Source organism: Aricia agestis, chromosome 11 (genome assembly GCF_905147365.1).
Source record: "Aricia agestis chromosome 11, ilAriAges1.1, whole genome shotgun sequence".
NCBI classification, from domain to species: Eukaryota; Metazoa; Arthropoda; class Insecta; order Lepidoptera; family Lycaenidae; genus Aricia; species Aricia agestis.
In genome coordinates, this window is record NC_056416.1 from 13665486 (window position 1) to 13682168 (window position 16683).

At 39.5% G+C, this 16683-nt stretch overlaps 1 protein-coding gene across 11 annotated transcripts in view; it reads left to right on the forward strand.

Annotated features, from left to right (window-relative positions):
- The window catches only part of LOC121732070 (rho GTPase-activating protein 21), a 393449-nt gene that overhangs the window by 150532 nt on the left and 226234 nt on the right, over window positions 1-16683 (forward strand). The gene's annotated exons all lie outside the window — the stretch shown is intronic.

Here is a 16683-nt window from a genome sequence, read left to right on the forward strand (position 1 = left end):
TGCAGTCATTCCAAACGGACGTCTTGTGTACAGTCAGCTTTACAACTCTATTTAGAGTTATGATAGTGTGAAATTGTGTTTATATTGCTGTTGGATAAATTGCTTGTTTGCTGAAAGGCTATGTTAAGCATCTAAACACTTTCAGATATTGAAGGAAACATGTTGTATATATTTAATACTACTATTAAAGTACATTTTACTACAATCGTAAAACATTTGAAATATGTTCGAAACTCCGAATAGCTTACACCTAAGTTCTACTTTTGCGAATATAGCTTTTAGAGCACAGCCATCCTTTTGCATAAAATATATCGACATAACTAGATCTAGCTTATAAGCTGTAAAATTGTTTGCCCTGGAAAATGAAACTTATAGCTTTGCCATTAACGTATAAAAAGTGCGTTTTTCCAGAGACGTCTACAGATAACTCTTGATAGGACAACTACTGAAAGTACACTGAAGCTACACTGAACAAACACTGAAGCTACAATAAGTTGTCTGTTTCAGTTTTTTACTATCGCACAATTTTATGATTGTGAATGTGACATGCATCTAGGTAATGAATATTCCTTTTTTTTTATTAAATAAGGGGGCAAACGAGCAAACGGGTCACCTGATGGAAAGCAACACTCGCAGCATGCTGCAGGTGCGTTGGCGGCCTTTTTAAGAGGGAATAGGGTAATAGGGGAGGGTAGGGAAGGGAAAAGGGTAGGGGATTGGGCCTCAGGTAAACTCACTCACTTGGCGAAAAACAGCGCAAGCGCTGTTTCACGCCGGTTTTCTGTGAGCCCGTGGTATTTCTCCGGTCGAGCCGGCCCATTCGTGCCGAAGCATGGCTCTCCCACGTAAATGTAATAACACTTCCACATGTATAAAAAGCCGATGAAACTATATTTTTTAGAACTCGATTTTCAACAGCAAAATTACTTTCAAGCTCGTGTAATTATTTGTAATCTATCAATTAACTGGTCCTATTAAATCATTAATGTTATTGGTACAACTTTAAAGTCTTTCTGCCTGGCTGTCTAGAAGAAACCCCGCTTTAACCTGTCAGGTGTGTACCGCATGGTCGTATACCATATACGTCCCCCGGCTTTTTATTCCCAACTAGATGTCCATTTCGAGTAGAAAACTAGTTGTTGGAATAGATGTGAAAGAAACTGAATTCTCCATCTCGGTATTCCTGTTGTTAAATCTTGTTTTTGCGTCCGCGTTGTCTTTTCCCTGTACGTTGCGCGTAGCTCTTGTAATGAGAATAAAGATTGCGAACTGATCTATCAAGAGTCAAGGCTCAAACTATAGTTAATAATGGTAATAATAATATGATGGACAAAAAGAAAAAAATAATCAGGCGGATTCAATATGTAAATTGAAATAAACCCAAAAAAACGAAAGAACACTTTAACGTATTTAGTTAATAATTTTTTGTCCATTACCCACTTGCTCAGGTTTAAAGTTAGCCACGGATTTGAATATCTTGCTAATTGCTATCTCTATCTTTCTTCGTATTTACGAAAGAGACAAGTGGACCTAAGGGGAAAATGCGAAGATAAACCAGCCGTAATAATGTATTCGCAATTTTCTGCAACGTTCAAGTGTTATGTGTACCTAGTTGTAGCCCGCGGCTTTGCACGCGCGATTTCTAAAATATAAATAATTACCTCTAGAAAGTGAAATAATATCCAGGCTTTAGGCACCGGATAGATCATATGGTGCCTGCAATAATTAGGTAAAGTAATTTTAAAGTTCTATTCATAAAATCATAAATATTTCATAGGCAATTTTGGCTGCAAGTGAAACATAAACATCTATTGTTACGAAGCACTTAAATTATTATATTTCTCAAGCTGTTGAGTCCTGCCGATCCAAAACAGAGACTAATCAATAACATTTATTATGAATTTAATAATAATCTACATAAAAATAATCTACTGGACTGCAATCATAACGACACATCAATAGACAATTTCACCCAAATATTTTTAAAAATTTAGCCTAGAATTTTCTGACTTTAAAAATTATTAACATCTTATAGTTCTCACGTTCTATGAAACATAGATTCTAGACGTAGCGTAATTTTGTCACACGTTAGCGGTTACGTAACCTCCGGCCCACCTACTTCTGCTGATCGCAGATCGGATACTACACTAATTGACGAATACATCATTCGTGTGACACTACCAACACTTCTTTCGTGAGCGGACATAATCTCTAATTGATTGTTATGTAAACTATTATATAGACAGTGGGCGAGTGTTTGGTGTAATAAGTAAAAGGCGATAGGTGGCGATATTTATGCAGATTATAATAAGATTTGATTAGATCTTGATTAATGAAAGTAGACTATATCTTTGTCTTTATAAAAAATATTAAAAAATACAAGGGGCGCACCCCGCAACTAGTGACTGACCGAATTTTTCGGTTTCGGTTTCGGCTGAAACAGAGAACACTAAGCGCTACACAGAGCTTCAATCGACATCGGCTGTATTTCCAAGAAGATGTATGTGGTTTTGGAAAAAAAACGCTATAATCTAGCTAGATATATACGTGGGAGAGCCATGCTTCGGAACGAATGGGCTCCTTCGGAGAAATACCACGTTCTCAGTTCTCACAGAAAACTGGCGTGAGACAGCGCTTGCGCTGTGTTTCCCCGAGTGAGTGAGTTTACCGGAGGCCCAATCCCCTACCCTATTCCCTTCCCTTCCCATCCCTACCCTCCCCTATTACCCTATTCCCTCATAAAAGGCCGGCAACGCACCTGCAGCTCTTCTGATGCTGCGAGTGTCCATGGGCGACGGAAGTTGCTTTCCATCAGGTGACCCGTATGCTCGTTTGCCCCCTTATTTCATAAAAAAAACATCGATTTACTTAGGTAGCAGAACTAGCAGACAACTAGAAGCAATATGCACAGCATCACTAAAATATAACTCTGTGGAATTTGTCTGTAGCGTGAGTTTGTTTACGCTCGCATTTCTCCGCACCGAGTGAGATCGTGTGCTCGCTAATTAATATTGACAGCTCAATTAACGGTTGCATCACATGTAAACAGACCTGGTATACTTCAAAGTGATGAGGGAAATGTTATGTAGAGTAGGTAGAGACGAACGATAAGCTTTAGGTGAGCTCAAAATGTTGGTTGTGTTAGATGATTAAACAAGATTTTGATTGTTGCAAAAGTAGGTTTGTAATTATTGTGATAAAATTTACTAAATAAGTCTCTTTTCTTTTTCAGGTAAGTCATCCTTTTCCTGAAATCAGGGCTGTAGAGCAAAGTATTTGTTGAGTGAGTTATATTTTTTCTTTACGAAAGTTAGTGCTAACTCGTATTTGATACAGCAATATGTCAGTTGTATGTCAGTAATACGTCAACAATATGTCACTAGTCACGCCTGCAGTTCCTCATAATTCCATATTCGTCATAGAGAGTCGAGGAAAAACTATGATTGCGATGACATAGATATCAAAGATGAGTTGCCTAGAAATTGCTTGACTATAGATGGTAGCGTTGTAGACGTCATATTAATCCATATATCCTGCATCCGTCAACCCGGAGCGAATATCCGCTTGGAGATGGAATTGAAAGCATTGAGCATATGATTTTTTTAAAGCACCAAGTGATTTATTTTTCCGAAAAATGGGCTTTCTGTATTTTGCAAGTTTAGTAGAGATAAAAACTCCAATTGCTTCAAGTTCATTTTAAATTATATTGATAGGTTTGGGTCATTTTTGTAGATCTAGGTTAAAGTTAAACCTGGTTAAAATATCACGTTATCTCACTTATTTCTCTTATTCACGAGATAGCCACGATGATTTTTTGTTAGCTACGGTACGGATCTCTGCGAGGACTCTCAAGAAATATTAAACTTTAGAGTAGGAAGACAAATGAAACTTGAATGTTTGCAAAATCATGACCGATTTATTGCAAATTGCAAGTCGAAAATGTAGTGTGTCACTGTGTGTCACATAAACATGACGCAGGAGTTGTTAGGTGTGACAGTTTCGACACATTGCGAGCTGTGACGCCGGCGCGGCGCCGTGGGAAGTGTGACGCGCGTGTCACTCACGCACCTGCACCAGAGTAGACAGAATGATAGAGTATGCCGACTTAGAACCAATGAGTTTCTAAAATACTAGAGTAGCAATGTCTTACAAAAGATTCTCAGAAATGCGTAACCACTTTTTTGTTCAAAAGACAATGTCAAGTCATATATTCGTTATGTCATTATATATGTGAGATATGCCTGCAGGCATCTTCGAAGTGGCAACGCGTTGCTACCGTAAACTTCCAATCTAGTTACGTTAGTAACATAGAATATCATTGCTTAGAACTGATGTTGAAATTTTTAAATTTGACGTATTATGACGAAAATCGTCGCTAGGGTTGTTAACTTGTTACCTACGAATTTAAAACTATGACAAATTCGCTGGACGTGTTCCTCTTTGGTCGTATTGTTGTTTGTGTTTTGGCACATGCGATCAAAATTGTCAGAACCCAATTTTGAAATCTTTATTTTAAACATTTAAAAATAAATTATATCAGCCAGCGCGAGGCACATTCCGTTCATAATCCTAGTGAAACCCGACGAATTTGACAGATATTGAAAACTGTCCGGTTCTTTGCAGTCGAACTACTGGTAGTTATGTCTATTGTGCCTGCACGCCGAATTCGTTCAATATTTGAGTTAGACATGACATTTTCGTTACTGGGGCTAATTCTTGTACTATCAGTGAAGTTGATTCATAGGCAGATGGCTGACCTATGTAATTAAGTCGCGTTTCGTCAAACCCAGCCGACAGATCACGAATGACATAATCTGATCAGATGACGTAGGTTCAACTGTCTAGGAATCAATTTCTTGGATGGTACGTCTACGTACATGATACCTTACGTAAACGAGATAGAGTCGAATCGGATGAGGAACTAGAATTAGGCTCCAAGTTCAAGTTTTATAAGTTCTTCCAAATTGAATGATATTCTAGTTTCACTATCTATACACTGTTGTCAGAATATCATAGAATGTAGATAAAGCAGTTTCCTAAAGGTTGACCCTATCTAGGTAGTAGAAGGTAATATACTTTGTAGAGCTATTAAATACTCGTAAGCCCTGAACGCGAGGTATTAAATGAAATCTTTGCCGTCAATTTTCTCTAAACTACTAAATCGATATCCAGTCTATTGTTGGCACCTATTTAAGGCTCGTTTAGATTTTGACAACAATAACACGCAATAATGGGCGTGCCCGATTTCTCCAGCCCAGGAACTATTAATTCAGAAGGATGGACTTTCTAAACGATGCACAGAACTCATTTGAGAAGTGACAAGCGAGTCGGCTTTCGCGGACGATGCGACACTCGCCTGCGATCTAGATAGGCACCAAGCACTGATTATTATTATCATTTCTGTAGCCCTAACACGGCCACCAGTAGAAATGCGAAAGTAGAAATGTTTGCTCTTTGATACCATGCTATTGCGGAGTTTATGGTTGGTAATGGTAGAACACCAAGTAGCCAACTTGATATACTAGGGACTAGTTTCGTCAGAATAAGCCTAAAGTTCAAAAAGTATAACTAAACTAATGTAATAATAATGCAATTCTTGTTTTCATAACACAGATAAAATCATACCTTTTGTCAATATGTTTTTTCCCAGCACCGAATAAACGAACGCAACGCTCGACGCAATGAGCGCTCAAATATCATAATAAGTCCATAAATCCAGTGATTTCCAAGATAGCTGAATGAAGCAGAGGTGTTGCTATTGTTAGATCGAAATATGCCTTCCCAGATAGATCCTATCGTCCGACTCAACGCCGAGCTCTTTATAAATAAAAGATGGTAGATGCACCTTTTGAAATTAAAAACAAACTGGCTTATCTTATTCGAACATGACAGCCACTTATAAAAGTAAATATTGACTTTACTCTTAACTATTAATAGCATTATAGTGGATATGCCATGGCCAAAACTGATACGTTGCAATATAATGTCATAGGCAGCTTCTATTATTAAAGTCAAGCTCTTTGAATAGCCGTATCTCAAAGTTGAGTAGGCAAAAGGTCAAACAGAGGCAATTAATTTTAAATAACCCCATAGATGGTCTTCTAGGATTACATACTGTGGGGACAATAGGTGGATCAACCTTTGTGGTACGTCTAATGAGGGAACCTGCGCCCTGTTATAAGAATAATGTATAAAAGTCGCTGAAACATAAAATACATGTCAATTTTTTTTATAAAATAAGGGGGCAAACAAGAAAACGGGTCATCTGATGGAAAACAACTTCCGTCGCCCATGGACACTCGCAACATCAGAAGCGCTGCAGGTGCGTTGCCGGCCTTTTAAGAGGGAATAGGGTAGGTAATAGGGTAGGGGAGGGTAGAGAAGGGAATAGAGTTTGGGATTGGGCCTCCGGTAATTCTGTGAGCCCGTGGTATTTCTCCGGTCGAACCGGCCCATTCGTGCCGCAGATTTTTTTAACCAACCCTCTCCTCTTACGTGGGAGTAAGAGGAGAGGGTTGGTTATAAAATCTGAAAAATGTTATGGATGTGAGGTTCCCGTTCTTAAAAATATGATAAATCTACTGAAAGTGGTAGGTAGAGAAAGATCGCAAAAGTTAGTGACGACTGAAGACCAGATCTACAGGGCAAGTACAAATCACTGACATTTCACATAGGCTGACTTTAATTGGTGGTCCGGACAATGTCTCCCGGGCAGCCGATACGCGACGATAGCGCGAGCTCGCGTGATATGCCAACCAGCCGGCCTGGTCTACGGAGCATCTGCGATGAAGCCGATAGAGCCAGTTTTTCTATTGTAATGCCCTTTAATGGTAGCGATGTGCGATTGTTTTGTAACTTATGGGAATATAAAGAACTCTTTGTTAGGCAACAGTAGAAAAATATGGAATATTGAAGCTTAAAATTCTATAAATGGGGACGAGCTTTAAAAACAAGTTTCTTTATTGACAATTAAGTGCTCAAAATACTTACAAATAAGACTGATTCAACGACTGTTGTCAACGTATTTCATTGATAAATATGATTCAACGTGACCAAGGTGAGAACAAAAAGAGATATTATTTAAGACAAAACTATGAAGTTGCTAATTGCCACAATAAAAATTGTTCCGAGCCGTAAATCACGGTGGACACTCGATAATTTCCCTTAATTGGTCTCGTTTCCCAATCGAGCGATTGCGATCGCGAGTGTGGCCAGGCCCCATGCCCAAATCCGCCGGGTGATCACCCTGACACTGACCGGCCGAGTGCGGCAATTAGCACCGGACCACACGCAGCAAGTCGCGGACGATAATTATACGGGAGGCAATGAAAAGGTGTGGACGCCGATAACTAGTGTTCATGAATAAATTAACACTGGTCCAATTAAAATTGTCGGATAATTTGCGTATGAAGTTCTGATTTAAGCATGCTTTTCGGAATTTTTGAAGCTTCCCTCAAAGATGCGAGATATATTCGATGTTATATTTCTGATCAAGTAAGGACTGTCATCAAATATACCAATTGCGTGCAACGGAATAAACTTACTATACATTCGAGGAACCCAAATTGTAAAATACAGCGGAACAGACATGGATATAAGTCGGCCGGCAATAGTTCACTTCGCTGGCATAAAACAGGCAGCCGGGTGTAAGTGAGACGGTAAACACGACAGGAACACGGCTCCGGGGGTGTACCGTTACAGGCGCAAGTGCCAATTGTAACCTAGTTTATGATCGAAATATTATAAATGTACCGCTCCCGCGCGGTCAGCGAGGCCTGCCGATGTTTGGAGCGAATTGGAGCTGAGTTATTGCCTCCGCCCGCTTCGCAAATCTTAATGACTCCAGCTCCATTGTAAATACTTTCACTTCAATTTATTTTGAGATTTATATTGCGTTTTATATCGATTGATTAATTATTATTAGAAATAGATTCGATATTCAATTTGCTGCTGCTGTGGTCTCTCGATGATTTTCTTTTATTGGAGTTATGCAAAATGTTTACTACCTGAGTTGGACGTACTAATACTTCTTGTTTTTCTTCAAATTGGTTCTGGCATGTTGGACTGTGGACAGCCATTTGATGATTTGGATCTACTCTACGATATGACGCAATTTAAACGTTTATACGTTTAGAATCTGGAATGTGTGTAGCATTGTATAATATTAAAGATTTTGGATCGCGATATGATGGAGTAAAGATGCGTTTTAATTCTATCTATCCGTTACCGGTAAATTTAGTTTTATTTACTCAAAATACAATTAAAAGTATGTATATGTCGCAGCCGACTGGTTTAAATACCCGTTCAATCAAACAGCTAGCCCTTTGACTGAACAACGCATTCAATCACACGTCTAGCTTTTATATTAAATATTTTAGTCGCTCTAAACGTTCAACACTACAGCTGATTCAAAAGCCGCCGTCTAATTGAAGTAGTTCAGTAGTTTTATTTACAATATGGCGTCAACTAGCAGGTGTTTGTTGGTGTTTGTGGTTGTTTTTCGGAAAGAAAGTAGTTTTAATAAAAGTTACAAGTGTTATTAAAGAGACAAAAATTGTGGAGGCACATACGAGTGAATTAAAATTTCAACAAATATTCGAGGAGAAATTACAGGATTATGAAATGGATGGATGCAGCCTCCCCCGAAAGGGGGGTTTGGGGGGCACAGCCCCCCCGTCAAAACAAAAACAAACACGATCCAGAAAGTCCAAAAGTTGGTTAGGTTAGGTTAGAACTTAGACCACAACACAGAGGGAGCCGAGCGAGCACAGCGAGCGTGCTGCAGCAGCAGCCGGCGACCGCCGTCAAATAAAAGGGGGGGCAAAACAAAAACAAACCAGTTGGCTAAGCGTCGTCTAGCTGTAGTGTTGAACGTTGTAGTCAACAAGTCGGCTAAACGACGTATAGCCGTGTGATTGAATGGCGTTGTTCAGTCAAAGGGCTAGCTGTTTGATTGAACGGCTATTTAAACCAGTCGGCTGCGACATATACATATTATAGAAAGACAAATGTTTATTTCAAAATACGACACGCAAACTGCACATACTCTCATGTCAACAGATCCATGCATAATCAGATTATTCGTTGCATCCATACCGGAAAAGTATATTTCAACACGTTTAATTGTCACCACGATTCCCATGAAGACTCGGTCCCATAATGAATCACAGAGGCACGATCTGTGACGCAACCCGCTGCATCCCAATAAATTGCATAATTGGTACCGAATTTATCAGTGAAAGTGAGGAATCGATGCACGAGCGTTACGCCGCCTAATGATAGATGGTCTCGAACTGTGCCCTCGTAGAAAGCTCGCCCATTACTCATTATTTGAGAACCGAAACCATTGTCGGCTGATTCACAATTACGTCGCGCCGGCTCGCTGGTGGCTAGTTGACATCTCCAATTCCAACTTTATGAAATGGATTGAAGATTCCATGTTGATATCTTGTGGACAATGTTAGAGAATTATGCCTAATGAATGCTACAGAAGATTTAATACGAAATGATTGTTAGTGGAATTGTTGTTTGGAATATGTGTGGGTGGATTGCTTAAGGACGCTATCACATTTTTTTACAAATATCAGCGATTTTCAGGTACCATTTTTAAGAATTAGAAGCCACACTGCAAGGATATTTTGGTTTCAAATGAAAGATAATATATTCATCTCCACGTCTATACTATAAAAAATTTATAGCCGCATAAAATTTTTTCGCATAAATACGTTTTAACCATCACAATAATCGCAAAATATTTAAAAAATGGGGTTTGTTTAGGTACCATTATAGCTAAATACACTGAACTAAGGAAAATAAATATACAAAAAAATTGTTGCTTATTTAGTCCCCTATACGAATAGCTAAATATTTTATATAAAAATAAATAACCTTTCCATTTATAAGAAAAATAAGAAACGCTCTTAAATTTCTTCATACATTTTCGCCCTATCAAGAAAGCGGCGAGCATCGTAACCGCCACTGTACAAGGCGCGCTGATATTGAACGTCATTTTTATGTCATTAAGGTCGATATTCGTACTGACCTGCTAATTTTTTACATAATTTTTGTGATAGCGTCCTTAAATGCTTTGATTGTAGTCGTGGAGTGTAGACCCTATCAACTGTAATGATTTTAAGAATTCTTCGCGAGGGCCATCGCGTTTTAATTCATGAAGCCCTAAGCGGCCGCATCCGGCCGCGATAACATAGATAAGCTAAGTATTGTGTCTCGTTATTCCACGATTCATTCAAAAAATTGCTCTTTTAATATCACTTCATTTTTTTACTTTACTGCGAGTAATTACTTCTTTTGATCAGTCTCTTTTTTAAGGAATGACTGTTTTAGTGAAAATTTTATAATCAAGTCTTACAGTTTATTCCCCGATCGCGCTTATTACTTCCGCGATAAATAATTTGCAGCACCTTAATATTATTAATACGCAATAAAAATTTCGCACGTTCAAAAGTTTCATTATGTATTAGACATAAACGAAAATTTATAGGAATATAAAACTTTTATTGGTTGTATTTCAGCTTTCTACCATAACACCAGTTCGTAAATTACATTATTGGGCTCATATTGAACTTACGTTGAGTAAGCGGCCAAATAAATGTCGCGAAACTGGGATTTATAAAGGATTTACAGTAAGTATTATACGCTTTCGATCTTTTCAATGGAAATAATGGAAGGTATGCTGTATGCAGGAACTTTAAAATGCTTTGCAAAATTCTACACTATTGCTGTTGTAAAAGAGTTTAAGAGTCCAAGGTCAAATTTAGGGATATCTATACGTGAGCCAAAAACTTTGTATCCCTTTTGACGAAAAATGGGAAAACGTGGGTGAATGAAATTTTGCACAGTTATAGTTTATATGGTGAAGGAGTGCATCGAGCTAATATTATTTTGAAATTATGCTTTTATTATATATTTTTTTAACAAATAAAACATTACACACACTAGGAAAAATGACAGATTTTTGAGTGACAAGCATTATACTCTTTTATTTATGGTTGAAGTTTGTTGACAACAAGGTGACAAATTGAAAATTGATTATATTTTTTTTATTGAATCTTAGATACTATTAGACAATGCTTACACGGTCAGTCTGAGATCAGCTGCGTCCCAGAGACTAGAATTGAAAAAAATATGATAAAAATGTAGGTAGTAGCACAGAATATATTATATTAGTTGGTAGTAGTCCTAATATAACGTCGTTGAAACTAAGGTTGAATTTCGACCATTTGGCGATCTAGTTGTGTTAATTAGGATAAGCTTATGCGAGCTTATTTATTAAGCATTATTGATTTAGCAATGAAAAGCAACTTCAGCCGCCCATGGACACTCGCAGCACCAGAAGAGCTGCAGGTGCGATGCCGGCCTTTTAAGAGTGAATAGGGTAGGGGAGGGTAGGGAAGGGAATAAGGTAGGGGATTGGGCTTCCGGTAAACTCACTCACTCGGCGAAACACAGCGCAAGCGCTGTTTCACGCCGGTTTTCTGTGCGCCCGTGGTATTTCTCCGGTCGAGCCGGCCCATTCGTGCCGAAGCATAGCTCTCCCACGTTAATGTTAGTTGTGGTATGTTTCTCTCCTTCAAAGACAGTACCAGAATCGTATGGAGGTGGCGACGAGGGCGCAGCCGGCATCTTACGCCACACTTCGTGTCTGGAGCGCACGGCTACCGGGTTCGACACCCGGGCCGCGCGGTCTGCTTGTCATTGTTTGCTTTAATTGTTGCCCCGGCTGTTTGTCTTCGTCCCTTTCACCGCGGTAGGGCCGGTAGGACCGCGCCGTGAATCATGGCTTTTTTATCGCTCGCCCTGCGCCCGCGCAGCTTCCTCGTTCGTTAAAATTAAGTTAAGTGTCGATAATTGTATACCCTCAGGTGAGTGCGCAAGTGATTGTCATGTGACATCATAATTCTCCGCCCGCATTGGTATAGAGTCGTCTCGGAAGCGACAGGTTATAGCGCTCATTCTTTTAATTTAATGAGGAACTAGAGGTAATTTAAGCGGCCACTTGTAAGAGCGAAATAATTACTGTCGTAATTTTGTACGTTCCAGGTAAAGTATTTTTATTTCAATCGGGGAAAATTTGTTTCATAAAGCTTCGCACGGCAAAACGGGTCGCAACGGAGCGGGCTGCATTTTTCATACAGGTCACAAAAGTTGTACGAAAAATGCGCCCAGTCCCCGTCACGATGTGCGCAAAGCTTAAAGGTTTCATTTTCTAATTATAAAGCCTATTACAAATTAAGGTGTGCTATCTGTGCACGACTGGAAATGTAGGGGTGTTGGCTAGGAATTCGCCCAAATGTAGTTTTATTATACTAATGGAAATGTTAAATGTCCATAAATTTACCTGTCACTTATATTATTTCAGGGCCAAAGGTCACGGAAAATAACTCGCGTGATTGTTTACAGGAAAAATTTAAATGTTAGTTTTAACATTATTTTTCTTTTTTGTAGAGGTCGAAGTTATCCGTGTTGCTTAGACCTTCATGAAGACGAAGAACATTAAAGGGGCAGTTCACACTGGTATAAGTCATACGAGACGCAACACGACAATACATAACGTAACTAGCGACTTCGCTGCAGCGGCGTGGCAAATGACAGCAGCAGCAAAGTATGGCAGGCTGCACCTCTCTTCTCCACGAGATGACACGAGAGTTGAGCCGCTACTCTACGTCGCGTTGTAAACGTTCTAGAAGATGCCTCTTGACATTAATGGTCCTATTTTTTTATACGTGGGAGAGCCATGCTTCGGCACGAATGGGCCGGCTCGACCGGAGAAATACCACGTTCTCACAGAAAATCGGCGTGAAACAGCGCTTGCGCTATGTTTCGCCGAGTGAGTGAGTTTACCGGAGGCCCAATCCCCTACCCTATTCCCTTCCCTACCCTCCCCTATTCCCATCCCTACCCTCCCCTATTACCTTTTATCCTCTTAAAAGGCCGGCAACGCACCTGCAGCTCTTCTGATACTGCGAGTGTCCATGGGCGACGGAAGTTGCTTTCCATCAGGTGACCCGTTTACTCGTTTGCCACCTTATTTAATTAAAAAAAAATGCTGGCCCACTAAAAGCCATTGCCATTGTGTAGACGGGGTAATGTTGTGTCCATGGTCTACAGTTCGCGATGGCCTGCAGTGGACCATCGTAGACTCTTGTGTGGGGGCTTTAGATTTCTTCAAAATTCAAACGTGTTTACAATCCAATATTGAATGGCTAATTAAAAATGCATCACAATCAACAACGTCACGTTTCGTCTCGATTCAGTGTAAGCTGATCTTTAGCTGGTAGTTTCTTCGCTGAAATACTGACGATAGTCGGCGGTTATAATCGTACGAGATTTATGGAGCGAGTGTTACCTTTTTAAAAAGCGAGACTAATTCAAAATTAGCTCGGAACTGGACTGTTATACAAGGACAGGTATGGTAAAGATCGGCGATAGACGCGCCCGCGGGCGATAGTTAGCCAAAACTGATTTATATAACGTTCTGTACACAATATAAATGATATACAGTACACCATCTTCATACTGATATTATGTGCACTTGAATCAATATGTGTCTGTTATGTCTTCACGCCTAGGCCACTACGCCGATTTTGATTTTGGATAAAAGATTATTTGAGTTTCGGAAGGACAATTTACAGTTTTATCCTGGATTAATGTATAGTTCAGGCCTGTTAAACGAATTTTGGGGCGACCAAGTTGCGGGCAATTTAGTTTCGAATAAGTTCTAGCAGCAAACGCCATTGTCTTGCTACTTCAGCTCACGCGTCGCGCGTAAAACTCCTTTAGTTGAGCGAGGTTAATTTCAAGGAGCTGCGTTACTTTTCTGTATGACAGCTGAGGAAACAGCTGAGTTACACTTCTGTATGACAATTACACTGTGCTCTAGATGTGACTCAACAAAACTATACGAGTTTACAAAATGTTAAACTAATGTTGTTATCTAACATCGATTACTGCCCACGCGGCCGTCGCATCAGAGCCGGCCTTTATGTAAACACGCGGCCCAAACAATAAATATTGATACAAGATAAGTGTCAATAGCCGGTACACACACTTATATAATTGCTCGACCATAATCGGAGCTGGGCTTTCTTTATCGGAAAGCTGTGCGCTTTCTTACCTTTGAGATAGTGTGACTATTTTATGGGCTGTTTTCTAAAGTCCCGAGTCATTGCCTATTCCGATGTGTAAGAGCTTTGACAGCGCTACATAAATTGATAGAATAATATTAAGAGCATTAAGATTTTCGATAGCCTTATGAAATACAATCCGTCTCAAATATTTAATTGTTTCTGTCCTCTCATGCAGAGAGATTACCGTCATTTTCATATTTATGGAGTAGGAAACGTAAAAATTCATGAACAAATTGACGAGAATGAATGAGTAATGAGTTTCATTCATTACAATATTTCTTTCTCTACATTGTTCAAAATAATTTAAGATACTCTGACTTACACCGCATACTGAGAACTAAAGAGTAAACAGTTTTGGTACGAAATAGGAACCGGTAGGTAACTTTAAGGAAAATATAAATACGATACAAAATCTTTTTGATTTCGGAGGCCCAGCTATAGGCGAGGCTTTTAGCTGCTAACTGCTTTTAGTGAAGCATTCGATAATTTCGATATGCTAGTCAAAATCTCCATTAAATTAATGGAACGCATCGCTAAGTGATATGACGCTTGCGATTTTGTTGTTTTAATAATAATCAATAACACCACTCTTATAGGACAATGTAACGCTACCAGCCGCAGTAGTATGTAGTATAGCGTGGTGAATCACGATGCGATTCCGCGCGGAAACTTCCCGATTGCGGAAACTTTTTCACTTTCAAGCAAATGACAAGTGAATATTTTCCGATTTTGCTGTCATTTTGACAGTAGTGACATTTCTTTTGTATGAGTGAAATAGTTTCCGCCACGGATTCGAGAACATCTCGCCGCGGATGGGAGTTTGACATCCGACGGCGGAAAATTATCCGAGGATAGCCGAGCCGTTTGTCTCAACTTTATGGAGTTACCCCTCCATATTCGCCAGTCTTGCCAGTCTCTCGAACCAAAATAAGGGTCATTTTTTTTGCCTTCTGGCTACGGAACCCTAAAAAGAAACTTCGAATCTCAATAACGAGAGGGAATAAACAATAGATTGTATAACGGTTACACCATCGAAATATCATGCTTTGGAAGACTCCTTAGTCAGAAAAATGATTCTTCAAAGGACACACTTGCACACATGGTTGTCGTACTAGCATCGGTCATACAATTTTTGTCCTAGTTGATCGAATCGTTGAATATAACACTAGTCGATGACCCATCCGAAAATCGGTTCAGTGGTTTGGAGTAAAGAGGTAACAGACAGACACACTTTCGCATTTATAATATGGATTAGAGCAGTGCTGTGGTGCCCAACTGGTATTGCTCCAAGGGCTATTTTGAAAATCCAGATAAGCCACGCGGACACGACGAAGTTAAAAAAAATATAAGCGATATACTTAAAGGAAAGTAGGTAATTTAGTAATTGTTTATTTAATTTATTTGACCTGTTCGCGGCGCCTAGATAACAGGCCGCGAGCTACCGGTTAGGCACCACTGGATTAGAGTAATCGTTCTGTAGCATGGTATTTCGATGGGCTACACAAAGCGCAGAATTAGCATGTGGTATGCGCGCCGGGCAGACTTCTTCCTGCGGAAACCGAGCATCGAACCGGTTGCCCGCCCAATGAGAGTGAAAGCCTCGAGCAAATTGTAACGAACCTTTTTCGGATTCTAAATAACCTGTTTACGGTAGACCTTAGAATCTGGTAGATTTGGCGTTGGGGTCGAAATTGGTTGACAATAGCTAAGCGTTTTTTTTTTTTTTTGGAAGAAAATTTCATGCCTCTTATGTGCTCTAGCAAATGGTAAGTACTTGTTTAATAGAGTACATTTTGTGTCCTATCTATATTTTAAAAGATCGCTTCGAATAAGCCACCTGTTGAACATGTAAAAGCAGTTCTATCTAGTCATAAATAATATTATTCTAGTCGTACTGATAAAACAACCGGTGAATAAGTCGTAACTGCTAACCAATAACTCGTGGTAATCACCTGCTGTCATAACGCACGATAATCTCCAGACAACGGCAAATAAATTGTTGCCTTGACAGACCCTTTAAGGTTAGTGAAAATGCAGGGCCTCGCGAACAAATGGCTCCCGAGCCCCATGCAAAATATTTGATTTACATACATTACTTGGACAAATAATTTGCTGTGTTCATTAAATTAACCGTGTAGGCCGAAGTTTCCTGCTTGTGAGCTGTCTCGTTACGATGATTCCATTAAATGATATGCAGTTTTTGAAACGAACGTATTTTATTCTTTTAGTTTCGATCCTTTCTTATCGCCTAGTGCAGTGGCGGATTTACCAATAGGCTAATTAGGCTGGAGCGGCACATTTAGAGGGGCGGCAAATTTAATCTTACAGAAATAAAAAATCCCACCAAAAACATTTCTTGTAAAATATTGCCGAGACGACCACATATTAGGTTTACGGTTTACCCTGTGAAAAAGATATGTGATCTCATGTAGAGCCAAGCTTCTGAATCTACACGGCCTAACTCTACTGACCTTAACTTAAACAAATTCTACATACCAGTAAATATGTATGGCATCGCCGTTTCGCTACCACATAG